This window comes from Silene latifolia, chromosome 9 (genome assembly GCF_048544455.1).
Source record: "Silene latifolia isolate original U9 population chromosome 9, ASM4854445v1, whole genome shotgun sequence".
NCBI classification, from domain to species: Eukaryota; Viridiplantae; Streptophyta; class Magnoliopsida; order Caryophyllales; family Caryophyllaceae; genus Silene; species Silene latifolia.
The window spans coordinates 49,795,963-49,815,102 of record NC_133534.1 but is presented as its reverse complement, the minus strand read 5'-3'; the positions used below and the strand labels follow the sequence as shown (position 1 = coordinate 49,815,102).

General features: G+C 40.3%; 1 long non-coding RNA gene across 1 annotated transcript; it reads left to right on the top strand.

The window, feature by feature from the left end:
* The first annotated feature begins 266 nt into the window (after nucleotides 1-266).
* On the top strand, nucleotides 267-1,755 carry LOC141602674 (uncharacterized). The gene is made up of 3 exons (XR_012524597.1): nucleotides 267-322; nucleotides 1,173-1,338; nucleotides 1,601-1,755. It is a non-coding gene; the product is annotated as an uncharacterized LOC141602674 (long non-coding RNA).
* Nucleotides 1,756-19,140: the final 17,385 nt, after the last annotated feature.

Genomic DNA, 19,140 nt, shown 5'->3' with positions numbered 1-19,140 from the left:
TGTATAGCTACACTTTAACTGAGGGTGGTTCTGGTTGAATATTTTTTTTACAAGAGATTTGACAATAAACTCTTGCAAAGCGAGCTTGATACAAACAAGTTTGACTTGTATGACTGGTTATATGGCCTAGCAATCTGCTTTTTTGATATCTAAACCTTAACATGATCTACGTTTTCTACAGGAACGAGTGATACCCTTTGAACATTGTCGACGACGAAGGAGAACGATAACGAAGCCTTAAGGACATTGGATAGTCTTACTGAGGGAACTCTGGTACCTCATGTTCAACTTGCATTCCTTGCGGATAGGGTTCAAAATACAGGTTCGTAGATTGTGCCTTAGGTATTGAAGAGATCTAGTTAAAAAAAGGGACAAGTAAAATAATTTGTCTCAAAGCCACAATTGTTATGTTTTACTCTCCATGATTTCACACGATTTAATTGTGGTGTTCCAAATGGTTTTCTATTGTTGTTTGTTATTTGTTGTTGAATTTCGATTGCAATGCCTTGTATTGGTTTTCCCAAAATTACAAACCCTAATTTTCGAGTCTAATTGATTTTATCATGCTATTAGTCGTCACTTGGTGCATTTAAAGTTGTTCAATTTTAGAATCATGCTTATTCGTCCTAGGATGGCAATGACGTATCCGTTTATTTTTATTTTTTTCTGTAAATCGTCCTATTTTTCATTCATTTCCCGCTAAATTGTTATCATTTTAGTGTATTTCTCCTCTAATTTTGCTTCGTTCTACTCTAATTTATACTACTATGTATGTTCTCTCTTTTTTAGGTATATATATCTTCATTTGAATCTTATGGGGGAGGGTTGGAGAGCAATAAGATGCAAAGTTAAGTGCCTAATTTTGTGTGCTTGTGTAGATTGTCTTGTTTATATGTGAATGACCCAACCGATGCAAATCTCCTCACTTAAGAACAAACCAAAAACTTTGGTTTCATGCTCGAAGCTTTACGAGTCTTTATAGTAGTGTAATGGTAGGTAATCCTAGCTGGTTTAGTAGGACAATTAACCAAATGATTGGCCAATAATTTATTAGTCATGGTTTCAAATCAGAGAATTTGTGATAACTTGGTGAATTCTTATCTTGGTGAATTCTATCGTATTACTCTCTTAGTTTTGAATATTGGCTGAGTTCGTCTCTGAAATGTATGTAGGAAAAATATTAGTGATTGGCTCTACAAGATGAGCAGCTTAGGAGGACACAGCCAAAGAGGACCGAATGTATTGACGTTGAATCCTTGCTGAGTTTGCTAATATGCCATCAATTTCAACTTCCTTTAAAATTGTTGACAACCAAAACACCGATTTTCTTTGCTGAAGGTAAGTTCTGCAATGTGTGTATTAGCTTTTTTAGTAATTGGTGAAGTCATATGCTACGAATGTTTTTGGTTTATTGCTCTTTCTTGTCAATCACTGCTTGACACCCTCACTGCCACCCGATGCCGTATGTGGTACCTTTACAATTTTCAACCCACCAGAAGATATAATTAAGTTTAGCAATATTGTGTTAGTCCAATCTGTTGATTTTAATAATGCTGAGGTTGTTTTTCTTACTATTGGTTTGCTAAATTTATTATTGCAGATTCAACAATGTTGATTGACGAGATGAAAGATGATAAAGAGGTGTGAGCTATCAAAAGTATAGAGAACATGTAATGTTGATTAGTTTATTAACTAAGACGTGTATGTGATTATTTATACACTTGGATGTATATTTTCTAACATTCGCAATACTAATTTGTTGGGTCGGATGATACAGAAGTTTTTTGGTTGTTCATTTCGCTATTTGGATGGTCAAATCTCTAGAATATTGCTACCAAAATTTTGGTAGCAAATAATTTTTTATTTTTTTTAAATAACTATCTATGGTGGCGGTTTTTCACCAAACAACCGACGTTATAATTACCTTTAGTGGCGGTTCTGCACCAACAACCGACGTTATAAGTACCTTTAGTGGCGGTTCTGTAACAATAACCGTCGTTGTAGAGAACATGTAATGGTGTAATGATATTATTGATATACCTATGGTGGCGGTTTTCAAACAATAACCGCCACTATATGTGAGTTATAATGGCGGTTCTTGTCTAACAACCGACGTTTTATTTAAGTTTATAATGGCGGTTTTGGTCCATAACTGCCACTATAGGCGAGCTATAGTGGCGGTTGTACAACCGCCGCATAAGTATATACGACCCCGTGATATACGACGCACCCAAAACCTTTAAAAACCGCCACAAAAGGTCATTTATGACCGCCACCGTAGGGGGTTTTTGTACTAGTGAGATATGGTGGATGTGGAGAGGTTAATAGATTGATATGGTGAGAATGAGTTAATGTGGTGGCCAAAGGGTGGTGATAGTTAATTAGTGAGGATAAAATGGTCATTAAGTGAAATTTGGCATTGAGTATGAAAGAAATGAGGATTTTTGGTATAGGTTTTGCATAAAGTTATCTTAGATATAAGATTTGAAAAAATTAATTATTCAAGGTATAAGTTATCAAATTACCCATTATTTAATTGAACTAATCCCTATGTTTAGATTGTAAAATTACCTATTTACGAACCATGTAACAAGTGGGACGGGTTTTGACTCTAAATATGCGGGTTATTATCGTGTTGGGTTGTTTTCAGTTTCAGGTTGAAAGGAGCGGGTTATTTCTTGTACATTTTCGGTCGTGTTTCAGTCAATGGCAGACTCGAACTTCAAACGCCAGGGCTGTACTATTTAACCGAGCTAACCTGAGTCAATCGGCCAAAATAAAATGTACACAATTAAAACTTGATTTGACCCATAAAAAGCAAACTTCAAAGTACCCTATATCCAAATGGACCTAAGTTTTAATTGATTTAAAATAAGCTAAAATTTTCAATCATTTATTGGATAAAAAATACCATATATTTCACCCTTTGATGAGCACCAAGAAGATTATTAGAAACTTTATTTGCCTTTCTGGGTGGGTTCCAACTTCCAAAATGTCTCTATCTTTCATCAATTTAACATGAAACGTACTACTCCCTTCGTCTCAATCATTTGTTTACCGTTTTATTGTTTATAAGCGGTATTTTAATCGAAAGTAAACAAAATGATTGGGATGAAGGGAGTATATATATAGTTATTTTGGAATTTTCACAACAATACAACGACCAAATTCGCAATTAGAATTCATATACTTAGGATTTTAGGAATATTGATTAACCGAAAATTATTGTAGACCAAATGGTGATAGTGGTGTTTGTTTGTGTGAATTTTGAAGTAACCGAAAATTATTGTAGACAAATATGGTAACAACTAATGTTATACTCTTGCGAATCCTCCCGCCAAAGGCCATTAAGGAAAGATATGTGCCTCTTGAAGCCTAAACTTCTAATTCACTCTTAAGTTTAATTAGTTCACTTTGAGTTCACTCTATATTTAAGGCGTGTTGATTAGAGTAACCGCGATATCCCCCATTAGTAAAAGAAGGCGTAGTATTTGTTTTGTGTTTTATTGTGATATGGGTAAGGATGAGCAAAAACTACAAATGTGCTAATCCTCTGTCGAGGTCCTTTTGGTGAGGTATAACATTTGAGTTTGATGATTTTACCTACAAAATGTGTTAATCCTTTGTCGAGGTCCTTTTGTCTTACGTAATTTTAGAGCGTTCACAAAAAAATCTAAGAGTGAGTAGGCATTTAGACGCCAATTTTCAAGAAAAAGCACAAATTGAGAATATGTTAACTCACAGTTATTTATTAGTAACTCCACAAAAGGTTTAAACCAAGTTCTTAGTAATTCCACAAAGGTTTAAGTCAAGATCAACAAAAATAGCACTAAGAAATAACTGTATACACTGGACGACGATTCAAATCTAAAAGACATTGTCATTACAAACTTAACATATGTTGTCTTTCATTTTAAAAGTTTCTCTTTCTCATCTTCATTTGAATTACATGGGGAAATATTAGTATAAGTGCCATTTTACATACCTAATATTTCACATCAATCAATGTAATTAAAGAAAGTTATACAAATTAATTATACTATATAGTTTTAAATCAGTAGCACCGTGTGATGGACCCGATTAAGGGATCTCAATGCAAATATTATATAGTTTGGGTTAAAATTAAATTATATAGAAGCCTGATAATTTTCCTAACGGCTACTCTCCTATAGGACCGTCCTATAACATAGGACGGGCCCAATTAAGAAATAAGCCTAACAAAAAATCAAAACTAAATAAATACTGCTAGAAACCTCATTTTTGCAACACAACATATTATTAATAAACTACAATAAACAACCTCCGGCTTTCCACCGCCTCCGCCATCCACTTTCCTAATACAGCAATCCCTTCCTCACTCATCCATACATTCCATAGGCCATAGCCGTCGAGATCTAACACCTTTTGTCCAGTGATCAATTGCACAAAACGAAGAAGAACGTGACAACTAGAAGCCTAGAATTGATGTTTTCTATCAACAACTCCATAGGTTTGGAATTTAATTTTGAAAAATCTAGATTTTAACATTAAAATCCTAACATTTCCAAGCTTTTTTAACTTTTGTGTTAACTTGAATTATTTTTGGTTTTATGTTGAAAACCAATAACTTTAAGTTAAAAACGTGAGTTTTAATTAAACTTATTTTTACATAAATTTTACTATTCGAAGAGTTATCTTTAAAACTTATATTTTTAACTTGAAAACTTTATATATTTATCATGAAAACTTATGTCTTTTTAGATCGTCAATTCACGTTGTTTGCCTAGGCTTTTACTTTGGCGTCAATATGGTTTTAGTTTAATAACTACCAGTTTTTGTTTGGTAGCTTTAAGTAAAATATTTATGGACTTAGACATAAATACTTGCTGAGAGGAACAAAGAGCGGACTACAGTAGTCGATTAGCGCTAGAGTGGAGGACGTCGTTACTAGCCCGACCATATGAATTGGGTTAAGGTGGGAGATGGAGGATTATGGATAGTGGTGGCTTGCGGTGGAATCCGGTATCGGTACTGTAATACCCGCCCTTTTAGGGACCCTTTGACCATCATTGACTGTCCTTGGGAGCGGGAGTAATCTTAGGAAAGTATGCCAAAACCATCTTGGGGTGCGTGTTAAGGGTGGTACTCGATAGAGTAGAGGCTACTCGATCGAGTAGCTAGGTTACTCGATCGAGTAGGGGGCTACTCGATCGAGTATGTTGGGTACTCGATCGAGTGCCGGGTTTTCAGCGAGGGTTTTATATCGCGTTTTTTTAAATCCGCAAATCACTTCCGCCACTTTCCTCCTATCTTTCAGTCGCCTCTTTCCCTTCCCTTCACCTCAAAACCTCCATGGAAACCTTTGTGAAGATTCTTGAGCCTTAGGAGAGCGCCTCTTGAGTCGGGTAGCGGTCTTTTGCTGAGTTTCCCCCTAATAGGTATGTCATAGTCATCATCCGTGCCTTTGTCTCTATAGTTAGGGTTTGCTTGTTAGTAATAGATATTTGTATGGTGGTTATAGGCTTTGCTTGGTCGCTGGATATGTTATCTGTCGGCGTGGATTGGTTGCGGTTGCTTAAAGGTAGGTTCGCCTACTCAGTTTCTGTAGATGGTCTAGTGTGTCGGATATTGTGGCTGTGTCGTGTTTGGTTGTTTGCTATAATTATTGTATCGTGATAGTTGTGGTCGTTGTTGATGGTTCTCGAGATGCGTTCTCGGCTGAGTGGGGTCACTTGCGGGAGTGGCTTCACGCCCTAGTTTCGCCCTTCGTGGAACCCGCCACGGAAGGGGATGTGCACATTAATGGACAGGGTTATCGCTCGATTTGATGAGCGGGGATTTGGTGGGTACGGCTGCGGTCCCCCACTGGCAGGGCTGGTCCAGTGGACAGTCAGTGACAGAGTTGGTTGGATTGTTGTGATTGTGGTTGGGACAAGTAGTATTATTTGTATTGTTGATTTCAGTTGCCATTGTCTTATCTTATCTCAGTACTGACCTTGTTTGGTTGTTTGTTTGTTATGTGTCTGCCGTGATCCCTTATGGTGAGCAGTCGGTCTTAGCAGGTGTTGATGTTGTTGATAGCTGAGGTCCGGGCAGGGATGAGTCTTCACGAGATATGATGGTTATAGCGAGTAGTCTTTGAGTTGTACCTTTGTATTGTATTTTGGTTTGAATCACTTGTAATATAACTTAATAGTTCTTTTATTGACGTTTGATAACTACTTTCCTCGGGCAACCGAGATGGTAACGCCCTTATATGCTAAGGAAGACCTAGTTAAGGCTCCTCTGGATATGGGGGTGTTACAAAGTGGTATCAGAGCGACGATTTTGGAACCTGTAACAAATGAACATAATGAACGTAGGGAGTCTAATAAAATGAACCTGGTGTATGTGTAATGGGAGCCCCTACGATGCTAGATTTTGGGTGAGTAGGCGCCCTCATTTCAAAATCTTGGCCCCATGACACTTAAGCCAGTCACATGGGATGGGAATGCGGAGTCCGTGTGTCTATTTGTGCTATGTATGTTAATTGTGCCGGAGCTACCTCCGGTTAAGTCTTTGTTAGAAATGATAGGGGTGTATTAGTGATATGTTTGACCGTGTATGGTAATTGTCGATGAGATTAGTGAGGTTCTTTGGATGATTAGTGAGCTTATATGATAGCTATGAGATATGTGACAAAATTATACGTCATGGAAATGCGTGAAAACGTGAAATCGAATGTTGTAACATGAATAGTGAACACGTAGGTGTTGCCATAAATTAATGATGACGGAAGTTGTAAGTGAGCTTGTAGATCCTACCGCGATGACTACAATGATAATTATGGTATGGATGAGTAATAATCCGAATCACGGCATATGGTAATGTGTATATGCTTTGTTAGCTAGTTGAAATTTTTCCGCTGCGTAATATTTGATTTATGCAAAATAGATTGCTTAGGATAAAATATAAGACATGATTGATTAAGTGATTTGCAAAGTATATAATTATGTGATAAGTGAAAGGAGGAATTAATGTTAATTATACGTTTCAATTTGAAGTAAACACGAGTTTAGTAATAGCATGTAAAGTAAGTTTAAGTGTAATAAAATGACACGGCTAGGTTTATATATATAACTCGGTGACAGGTAGACCGAGTTGGGTAATTTGTATAACGTAACGGGATATGTCTCTTAGTGGTTGAAGGGTTGTATTTTGCGCGAAAATGGTTATAAAACGTGATTGAATGTGATAATTAGTGTTGAATCCCGAACTTAGTTTGGAATCGACACGCGGCGTTGTTTTGCAGGTATCTTCGAGTTACTTAGTGTTCGGACCGAGTACTTAACTTTGCTTGACCGAGTGCGAGTGCTTACTAGACCGAGTAGACCTCACTCGATCTAGTTAGGAGGCTATAACGTCGGGATGTGGGAAAATTCCTGTAGATACTCGACGATTTAGCTCCTACTCGATCGAGTAGGGTGGTACTCGATCGAGTACCCCAGGCACTCGATCGAGTAGGTTACTGTACAGCAAATCCTACGGGTTTTCTTAAAACCCCAAATCTTTCTATTTCTTCTTCTTATTCCTCTATATTTCGACACACCTCCACCTAATCTACTCTCAAGTCCTTTTTCCCTCTCAAATCCTCTCATTCTCTTGGGTTAGTAGTGAATCTTGGGGTTGATTTCTTAGTTTAATTTCGTTTCTCTACTTTCACTACTACAGAATTCATCAAGGACATCAGTGGATGGACATCGGATTTTTGAAAAAACAGATGTAATGATTTTGCACATCGGATTTTTATAAAAGTCTGATGTAATTATATTATATGGACATCGGTTGTTATTTTCAACCCATGTCCATTATAATGGACATCGGATTAAAGTACAACCCATGTCCATATAATCCTCAATTTGGGCGCAAAATGAAAACAATTCCCCCGCCCCAAATTATTTTCACTAGCATACTGAGACACAACTCCCTTTCCCCATTATATTCCTTCCAAAAATAATTAACACTCCCTTTCCTCTTCACTCATTCTATCGACACTACAACCACACCACACCTTCCTACCGAAGAACCACCGCCGAACCGCCGACCCGCCGCCGACCCTAGTACGCCGTCTCACTCTCTTCTAGTCATCTAATTCCTATTTGATATAGGTCTGATTTTTACTTAATTTTTTTGTTATAAGTTGTTTTAATAGGGTTTATTATTGTTATTTACATACAATTTTGGGTAGTAATTGATTTGTTAGTATAAATTGATTGAAAATTTAGAGTTGTTTAAGTTAGGGTTAGGGTTAGGTGAAATTGGGGGTTTTCTATTTTGATTGTTGGTTAGGGTGGATTAATTTCTGTTACATTAATGTTGTTTGTGATTAACTCGGTAGCTACTCTTTGATGACATCTTGAATTAAGGGGTTTTCTATTTTAATTTGAAGGTAAATAAATGATTAGGAAGAAGGTAATAGTATTTTGTTTTGGTTTTAATTTGTTTATTGATCGATGGAGGGTTTGATGTTGTTGCAAGCGATCGTAAGTTGGAGATAGAGAAGAAAGTTGAGGAGAGACGAGAGCGAAAAGGCGAGGAGCGACTGGATGTGCTCTACTCAACACGGGCTCTGGTAATTACTTGTCGTAAAATTTATGGGTTTAACCTTGACGGTTAATGACTATCCATTGCAGTAGCTTTCTTTGACAAGGGTTTAACCTTGAAAGTTAATTACTATGTTACTATCTTCTCAAATGCTTGTATTGTAGTAATATTATACATATATGTTACCGAACTCGTATGGAAATGAATTCAGTAGAAGTAGTGAAGTTCCCTGAAAATCTACCATTGGTCTTTTTTTTGTGTGTGCAAATTATGTTTATCAGTTCTGTAGTATCGCGGGAAGCTGCCTTGAGCATTTGTACCCATTTTAGTCTCTTAATTTGTTTGATTCGATGGAGATACTGTTAATTTATAAATGCAAACCCCATTCAATTGTTTTATTTTGATAGATTGTAATTCCATCATTAAAGAGGGAGGCATTTTATATTGATAGGATAGACTCTAATACAGGAATTACTGAAAACGATGAATGTTTTTCGTTGTCACTGCCGCCTTTCTTGGAAATCTTTTGGTACTGTCTATGTTCCTCTAATCTATGTAGAATTGTTCTATATGTATGCATGTCCAATGCCGATACTTGTCTATTGGTCAATAAAATCAGCTAGTTAAGCCAGTTAGGCTTAAGATGACATGTTCAAGTGTCTTACTCATATGTTAAACACAGTTTTTAGTGTCATACATGAGTTAGGTCAAATGAAGGGAGTGGGCGTAATGTGTGTAATTCTAGATTACTGTAAAGTTGTAGCTTAATTGTGTTTCTCTATTGCTTAATTATGTAATTGCTTTGTTGTGTGACCAATCCAATTCAAACAAGATGTAGAACGAAGAGGGATAAGTTGTGGATCTTTACGTTCCCGGGAAATGGTACTTAATCTTTTCATTTTTACTTTGTTAATTAATCTGACTGTCTGAATGTTCTATGCGTCATCAATTATTTAATTGTTATACTCATCTTCTTTGTTGTTTTATGTCGGCCACAAACAGACTGATCACCTCCAAGGATCATGCCTCAGTACAACATAACATCAGGCACTTGAATCTTACAAGTTCGAGAATCGAGATTTTGTGTTCATGGGCTTTCTCTTTCTTAAGGCATGCAAGTTTTATTGATGCACAGGTATGTTTTGGAGCAAGTTAGATATAATGGGTTAACGTATTTGTCTTCTTTATCTTTTTCCACCAAGAGAGCTTTCTAGTCTTCTTTATCATGCTATCTTTTTGTTGACTTCAGGATCAGCATAGTAGTTGATTATGTTTGTGGATTTATGTACGAATTTTCATTTGTAAGATTGTAGTAATCCCATGGGATCTGGCAGCTGACACGGCCTGAGCCCTTCGTGTAACAACACCTAAATCCCTGATCTACCTGCAAACACCATTCATCACCCTCAAAACCACTACAATGCCTCGTTTCTATAGCTCATAAACATATAAATTACTGCCATAGTTCATGATCTTAGTTTTTTTTTTTTTTTTTTTTTTTTGTGGTTGTGGTTGTTGACTTCTTGTTGTCGTTGTCATTGTGTACTTGGCTGGAAAAGCTGGCGGTGCTAGCAATATTGTTTAGTGTTTGGCGTGGCTGCTGCGTCTGATGCTGCTGCACTGATGTTGGTTGGATTACTGCCAGCTCTGGTAAGGTGTAATTTGCTGTAAATTATTGTTGTTTTGCGAAAATACGGTGTAAAATGCTGTAATTTGTTGCTGTTTTGTTGTAACAAGGTTTAAAATGCTGAAAAATATTGCTGTTTTTGCTGTAAAATAGTTTTAAATGCTGTAAAATGTAGCTGTTTTGCTGTAATAAGGTCTAAATTGCTGAAAAATCTTGCTATTTTGCCATAATGTGCTGTAAAATGTAGCTGTTTGCTGTAATAAGGTCTAAATCGTCACGCGTTTTAATCCAACAAAAGCTATCAATGAGGTCAGTTTCGACATTATAGCAAAACTCGGTATTTTTTCAAGTAATTATCCTACTTTGACCTGCTTTGCCTATACGCATTGTGGGCGAACCCGCTTGCCAATTCAATGAGCTAGCTGCCGCACCCTCTTCCCTTAATTATTAGCTTATATGAAGCGCCCTTGTGAGGCCATGTCCGATCGCCCCATTGTCATTAATATGCATTACAGGTTTTTCAAGACACCACGCCATATTCACAAGAAGAATTAGATGAGGTTCGGGACTTGTGGGCAAACTATTTTCTCAATATCTAGCCGTAGATAGCTAGCTAGCGTAGTAATGTATTAGGTAGTTGCATTTTGAAAAACTGATTACATGATCTGCAAGACCATATGTTATGTTGGCTGGGATTTGTTATGCCCTTTGTTGTTGTTCGTTAGTTGTTGAATTCGGATGACGGAGACGGTTGCGTTGTATGTTGATTGGGATCGGTTTTTATTAATTGAAATCGATCATTTTCGTTGAATGGCAGTTGGCATGTTTTGTATTAATGTTTTGGCATTCAAATTGGTGTAATGCAATATGAATTGGCCTGCTCTTTTCAAATTTTTTTTTTTAAAAAAAACAATATAAAGGACAGCGGATTTATAAAAGTTCGATGTAATTCTAGCTTCAAAGGACATGGGCTTTCTATAAAAATCTGATGTACATTACACATATGGACATCGGATTAATGTTAAAATCTGATGTTCATTACTCATATGGACATCGGATATATTTAAAAATCCGATGTGCATATATTAATGGACATCGGTTTAAAGTCCCATGTCCATTACACCCCATATGGACGGGACTGAACTCTACATCGGCCTATAATCCGATGTCCATGTGTCTAGAAGTCCGATGTCCTTCATGATTTCTGTAGTAGTGTTTGTTCATCAATCAAGGTATGCTATTCTTCCTAATGTACATGGTTTATTGCTTTGAATGTGTTAAAATAGTGGAATAATCTGAAATTTTCGATTTACATGAGTAGGTAGTTGCTTTTGATAGTTGAATTATGATTCACATGCCTCCTTGCCATGTTTGTTGGTGACTAATTGCTGTAAATTAGATTAGGAATTGCAAGGGTTGAACCCGAAATTTCTAGGGTTTCCAAAATTGAAATCGATTTTTGGTTGTTTTACAATGATTAGATGGTAGAATTGAGCCTTAAGTATTGTTTATATCATGTTGGAGGATAGATTTTGATGATTTTACCCTTAGAAAGTTGCCTTAAAACTCCGTCTTAAAAGTGCCTTAAATGGAAATTCGTGATTCATAACTGAAAAATTGATGTAATTAATAGTATAAGCATGAGTTGAACTTCAATATGATAATAGAAACGATAATTGATGAATATATGCCGAAATTTTCACAGCTGTAAAGACCGTCTAAAAATTTTAATTGAGTTGTTGTACATAATAGTGAAGGGTGATAATGATATGTTATAAATTATTCTTTCTCTTGAATTAGTAACATGTGATTAGGAGTGTGTTTGGAATAACCTTAGGATTATGCTAGGACATTCAAATTGTTGAGCATTTGTAATCATCATGATAATTCTTTTCACCACTATGGCTTATGAGTAGTAATAATGTGAACTTGTATGTTAAAATCGTAGAAACTGCTAGTGAACATGTGTACCTATCTTAATATTCAAAGTAATAACGTGAATTATGTGCTCCACATGCTGAAATTGTTGATAAATTGGTGTGCCTAGCTGACAAGTTGAATTCAAATTACATGAGGTAAATGGTAGTATGTTTATATAAGTTGCTTGAACATATGCCTTAAACAGATGCCGAGACTGAACCTTGGACTCCGCCAAAGTAAGCGGGGGAGGGGTAACCCACCTGAGTCGGGAGAGGGGGAGTGGACCTGTGGTACCTGCAGTCCCCGAATACCCTACAGTTGTTTTTGTTGACTTCAAGCAAAGGGAGCGTTTTGTAGCCTTACAAAAACGCAAGATGAGACCTACAAAGTGTATAGACACCAGTGTGTTAGAGGAGTTGGAGATAGAGACGGATGTCCGTCACATATTCGAGACCTTGGGTTTTACGGGTTTGTATAGGCTGAGGAAGCATACTTACCCTTTTCTTACCTTGGAGTTCATGAGCTCTTTTAACTATGACCCAGCGGGTCAGACTGTTGAGTTTAGATTGATGAATACCAGTTTTCTGTTGACCATGGATTTGTTTGCCTCTCACCTTGGGTTGGCCAAGCCTCCCAAGGACTCCATTACCGACATTCCAGCTGAGTGCGGCGTCTGCCGCCTAATGCCTTGCTTGACTGGGAAGCAAGCTCCCACCTCGAGCAACATGCTGATTAATGATGTTCAGCATATTACCTTGAGGGTCTTTCTCCATTCTCTCTCGAACCTCCTCTATGACCGAAAGGATATCAGTAAATTGAATAATCATGAGGTCTTACTTTTGATGTCGTACCTCAACCCGGAGCGGGCCAGGAAAGTGGTCTTTAATGCTCCTTCTATAGTTTGTGCTGCCCTTGCCTTGATGGTTTATTCCTCTTCCCGGTACCTGAGTTGTGGTGCCATTGCCACTCGGTTAGCTGAAAAGCTAACCTCCTTTGAGGCTTCTTCGGCGTACGTGCCTCTAGCTACCCAGTGCCTACCATGGATCGTGAATACTATCTCGACCTGAAATGGTTGAGGACCTTGGCTGACGGTAGCCTAGCATGGAGAGTGTATGGGATGAGCTGGATGAAGATTCCAGCTCCTGAGCACCTCCCACCCACAGAGCCCTTGGAGCCGACAGTAGTGACGGTGGACTCCGATGACGAGGAGGAGGAGGATGATGACGGACCCCGCCAGCTACAGACCTATCTCATCGACGGTACCATCCTTGAGGAGATAATAAAATAAAACTCGCCCAAACGATAATAAAATACGGGGTATTACAGTCTTCCCCCCTTAAAAAGAACTTCGTCCCGAAGTTCGCTCCCATACCAAACATGTCCTACGAAAATATAAAGACATCTCGTATAACTAACACGGTCAAACACACAACTAGACTACATAAACACGAAATGTTACATTCTACCCTCCTAAAAAGAAAGTTACGTCCCGTAACTTACCTCAAGTGAACAGATGTGGATAACTCTCTCTCATCGCGGCCTCGGTTTCCCAGGTAGCCTCCTCTGCTTTATGATTAGACCACAACACTTTCACTAAAGCCGTCTCTCCGTGCCTGGTCTTTCTAACCTTCCTGTCCAAGATCTCCTTAGGCGTCTCGATGTAAGTCAACTGCTCGTCCACCTCGACCACATCATGGCTCAAAATGTGCGAAGGATCACTCAAATATCTCCGCAACTGAGAAACATGGAAGACATTATGCACCCTGGCTAAAGCTGGTGGTAGAGCTAGCCGATATGCCACTTCCCCAACTCTATCCAAGATCTCATATGGCCCAATAAACTTTTGGCTCAACTTTCCCCGCTTCCCGAATCTCATCACTCCCTTCATCGGAGACACTCTAAGAAGTACTTTCTCCCCCACCTGGAAAGAAATGTCGCTTCTCCTAGCGTCAGCATAGCTCTTCTGCCGGTCCTGGGCAGCCCTCATCTTCTGTCGAATGATCTGCACCTGTTCAACCATCTCTTGAATCATCTCTGGTCCCAACACTACCGCATCAGCTCGATCATCCCAACACACAGGACTCCTACACTTCCTGCCATACAGAGCCTCAAATGGAGCCATCCCAATACTAGCGTGGTAACTGTTGTTGTATGAAAACTCAATCAACCCCAGTCTATCCTCCCAAGACCCGCCGAACTCCAAAACACAAGCCCTCAACATGTCCTCGAGCGTCTGAATAGTCCTCTCTGTCTGACCATCTGTAGCTGGATGAAAAGCGGTGCTCATCTTTAACTGAGTCCCCATTAGTGACTGTAACTCCTGCCAGAATTTGGATAGAAACCTGGAGTCTCTATCGGAAATGATGTCCTTGGGTACACCATGCAGCTTCACCACATACTGAACATAAGCCTTGGCCAACTCAGCTTTACTCCAAGTATCCTTCATGGGAATAAAGTGAGCCGACTTGGTTAGCCTATCCACGATCACCCAAATCATATTGTTACCTTTCTGAGTTCGAGGCAACCCGACAATGAAATCCATGGAAATGCTTTCCCACTTCCACTCTGGCACATCTAGTGGTTGAACCTTCCCTTGCGGTCTCTTATGTTCGCCCTTCACTCTCTGGCATGTCAAGCATCGAGCTACAAACTCAGCAACTTCCCTCTTCATATTTGGCCACCAAAAGGTCTTCTTGAGGTCCTTGTATAACTTATCTCCCCCAGGATGAACCGAGTATGGCGTGGCATGTGCCTCAGTAAGAATCTTCCTTTTCAGCTCATCATTATCCGGAACACACCACCGTCCCCCAAACCTCGGACTACCATCGATGGATAACAAACCCGGAATCAACCCCGCTTCGCCTGTTCTACTGTGTCTTTGCGCCACTTCTGAATTCTAGCATCGGTTTTCTGTAGCTCTCTGATCTCCTCATATAACTCTGGCTCAACGGTCAAGTCCCCAAGAGTCTCTCCTTGCCGAATCACGTGGATTCCCATCCCCCGCAGCTCATTATGCATCCTCACTCTAGATCTAGCACTGCTCAAAGCATGGATGGATTTCCTGCTCAAGGCATCGGCTACGACATTCGCTTTCCCCTCATGATAAAGTATCTCCATGTCATAGTCGCCAATCAATTCGATCCATCTCCTCTGTCTCATGTTCAGCTCCTTCTGTGTGTAAATGTACTTTAAGCTCTTGTGATCGGAAAACACCTTGAAGGTAGCCCCATAAAGATAGTGTCGCCATAGTTTGAGTGCAAACACCACAGCCCCAACTCCGATCATGAGTAGGGTAATTCTCCTCATATGTCTTCAGTTGTCGAGAAGCGTAGGCGATTACCTTCCCGTTTTGCATCAATACGCACCCCAGACCCTTCTTGGAAGCATCGGTATACACCTCGAAATTATCATTCCCATCTGGTAGTGCAAGGATAGGAGCTGTAGTGAGTCGTTCTTTGAGGGTTAGAAACGCCTCCTCACAACTCTCATCCCAAACAAACCTGTTCTCCTTCCGCATCAAGGCCGTCAATGGCTTGGCGATCTTTGAGAAGTCCTTGACAAACCTTCGGTAATAACCTGCTAGCCCCAAGAAGCTTCGGATCTCACCCACATTCTTAGGACTCTGCCATCTCGTCACTGCCTCAATCTTGCTAGGATCAACCGACACCCCTTCCTTGGAAATCACATGGCCCCGAAAAGCAACTTTCTTCAACCGAACTCACACTTGCTCGACTTGGCATATAACTGGTTCTCCTCCAAGGTTTTCAAGACTAACCTCAAATGTTCCTCATGTTCCTCCTCATTCTTGGAGTATACCGAGAATATCATCGATGAATACAACCACGAACTTGTCCGGTAAGGACCGAACACTCGATTCATCGTGTCCATAAACACTCTTTGGCGCATTAGTCAACCCAAATGGCATGACCACGAACTCATAGTGCCCATATCTCGTTCTGAAAGCGGTCTTAGGTATATCCTCGTTCTTAATTCTCAACTGGTGATAACCTGACCTCAAATCGATCTTAGAGAAAACTCCGGCTCCACTCAATTGATCGAACAAATCATCGATCCTTGGCAAAGGATAACGGTTCTTGATGGTCACATTGTTCAACTCACGGTAATCCACGCAAAGTCTCAAGCTTCCATCTTTCTTCTTGACAAACAACACTGGTGCTCCCCAAGGTGAAACACTAGGCCGTATGTAACCTTTCTCCGCTAGCTCATCCAACTGCTTCTTCAATTCCTCCATTTCTTTCGGCCCCATACGGTAAGGTGGTTTAGAAATCGGCCCTGTTCCTGGCTTTAGATCAATGGAAAAGTCCACTTCTCTTTTCGGTGGTAACCCTGGAATGTCCTCCGGAAATACATTCTCGAACTCCCTCACTACCGGAATCTCAGACACCTTAGGGGTCTCCGACTCGCTATCCCACATCTGACACAAGATTAACTGGTCCCCTTTCCTCAGACTCGACTTCAGGGTATTAACAGATATGAATTTGACTCTTGGCTTGACCACATACCCCTTATAAGACACTCTAGTTCCCTTAGGTCCCCTCAAAGAGATCTTTTTCTGATAGCAGTCGATAAAAGCCTTGTACTTCCCTAACCAGTCCATCCCCAGAATCACCTCAAAACCCCCCAAGGGAAACTCTATAAGGTCACAGTGAAACACAACCTCTCCGATCTGAATTGGTACCCCAGTGTAGACTCTATCACAAGACACCGACTCCCCCGAAGGTACCACTACCGAATCAACAATTCTATCATATGACTTAAGGTTTAAGACTCTGGCATGTTCCGCAGATATAAAGGAATGTGTAGCTCCGGAATCAAACAACACAAAGGTGGGTTTAGAGTTAACAGGAAATGTACCAGTCACCACATGAGAGTCATTCTTAGCTGCCTCCTTGCCCATGGCGAAGAGCTCGCCACTGGACTTAGCCCCACTCTGATTTGAAGAAGCCGCTCCAGTTGTTTGTTCCCTTCATTTACGATCTTCGAAAGTTGGTGCTCCCACTCTGCTGCTCTGCGATTACGGTTCGGTAGTTGTTGTAGCTTCCTTGGTAGTCATTACTAGCTCCGGACCTCGCACCTCCCCCATAGCCGACATAGGTGTGCGATAATCGTTATACCTGACCCCACCGAACGAGAGCCACCGAATCCGGACATAGGTGCCCCGTATCCACCAGGGATCGATTCGCCCCGGATGATCGGCATTCAAACCTCTTGTGTCCTGTCTTTCCACAGCCAAAACAAGTAAGCCCCGCAGAACTACCTCCCCCACCGGTGCCCCCGAAGCCACCTCCACTCGAGCTCTCATACCCCCGGGGCACCGTTAGTGGAGTACCCACCATATCTGCCCGAACTCGCTTCTTTGCCCCAATTATCACTTGTGGTCTCCAGCTTCCTTTTCTCGGCCTTGCCTTTCTTATCGGCCTTGATCTGTTCCGAGTCTTTCAAAGAAAGACACCAGCCCTCAAGTAAATGTCCTGAATCGTAGTGGGTGGGGCTGCTGTGAGCCTCTTCTTGATGTCCATAGTGAGTCCCCGCTCAAACCTCATAGCCATCATAGCTTCATTCTGCCCAAAGTCATCAATGTATGAGGATAACTGTCGAAATTTCCGATGATAAGTCTCCACTGTCATATCTTCTGTCATCTTGAAGGTGTCAAACTCCTCCCGAAGTTTGGCTTTTTGGAACTCGGGCATAAACTCATTCTTCAGAAGCTCTTGGAATTCCAACCAAGATACAAGTCCCGTCTCAAGATCCCTAGCAACCTCTCGTATCTCCACCTTGTTCCCGGTCCACTACCACCGGTCATGTGGCCCTAAGATAGTGGGCAGCTTGATCCACCTGCAGCTCTTCCGGACATGCTAACAGTTCAAACAGATTGGTGAACTCTCTACACCATTCCCCAAAGAATCGTGGTTCTCCTCTCTCAGTGAATTTTGTGGGGTTATGCCTTGCCACAATGGTACTCATCTTTCCCGGATCAATCGTTTGGCCTTTAGGGCCTCATTCTCACCAAAGTTGATCTAACTCTTCCTGGGTGATGTTTACAGCCGTGTTCCTTCTTGGAGGCATGACTACAAGAGAATTTTAGGAATTAGCTGCAACACAAAACACTTTGGTAATTCTAGCCAATTCTTTTACTCTTATCTTACTTGTCTATCTAGCATGGCTTAGGGATCACATAACCGCATATCACTAGGCATAGCCTTCTGACACAACTTAATAGATGTATAAGTATAAATCAACCTTAAAACATGCAAAGTATTATGCCACAACCTCCTATCAACTTTTTATGCAACAATTATCATATCAATCGGTTAATACTTAGGCAATAATATATGGAGTTATGCTCGGATCATGCAACTTCTCTACCCTTCCTCTCATATGCACTCGGGGTTCCCGGTCAAACCGAGAGGGCCAATGGTTCGGTGTGAGGGGGCCCCTTACTCATCCCTTACCTTTAGTGTGCTCCTAATAGTTCTATCCCGGGGTTCATTTTATTTGACTCTTCCTACATTCATTAGATTCATTGGTTTAGGCCTGAGGATCGTTCGCTCTGATACCACTTTGTAACACCCCCATTTATTTAAGGGCCTGAACTAGGACTCCTCAGATAAATGATGGTGTTACCATCTCGGAAGCCCGAGGCAGTAGATAACAAAGGAAAGAAGCACAAGATTTATTATAATGTTTATAGTGACATTACAACTGAAATAAAAACAAGTCTCCAAATACGATCAAATAATAAGTCTGATAAAACTACTCAAAAGACTAAGGTGAGCTAGGCACTAAGTCGGTCATCCAAGCTCTCTTCCCGGCCAGCTCCCATCGGTCTCGAATACCACACAATCTGCTCCCCCAATAATTGGATCATCACAGCGTACACGAATACACGGGGTCAGCCACGAAGCTGAGTATGTAATACAATAAACAGTAACACAAAACACATACTCCTTCATCACCAACACCGCCATCACAACTCACAACCCGGACAACCCAGCCATACCGATCCCCGG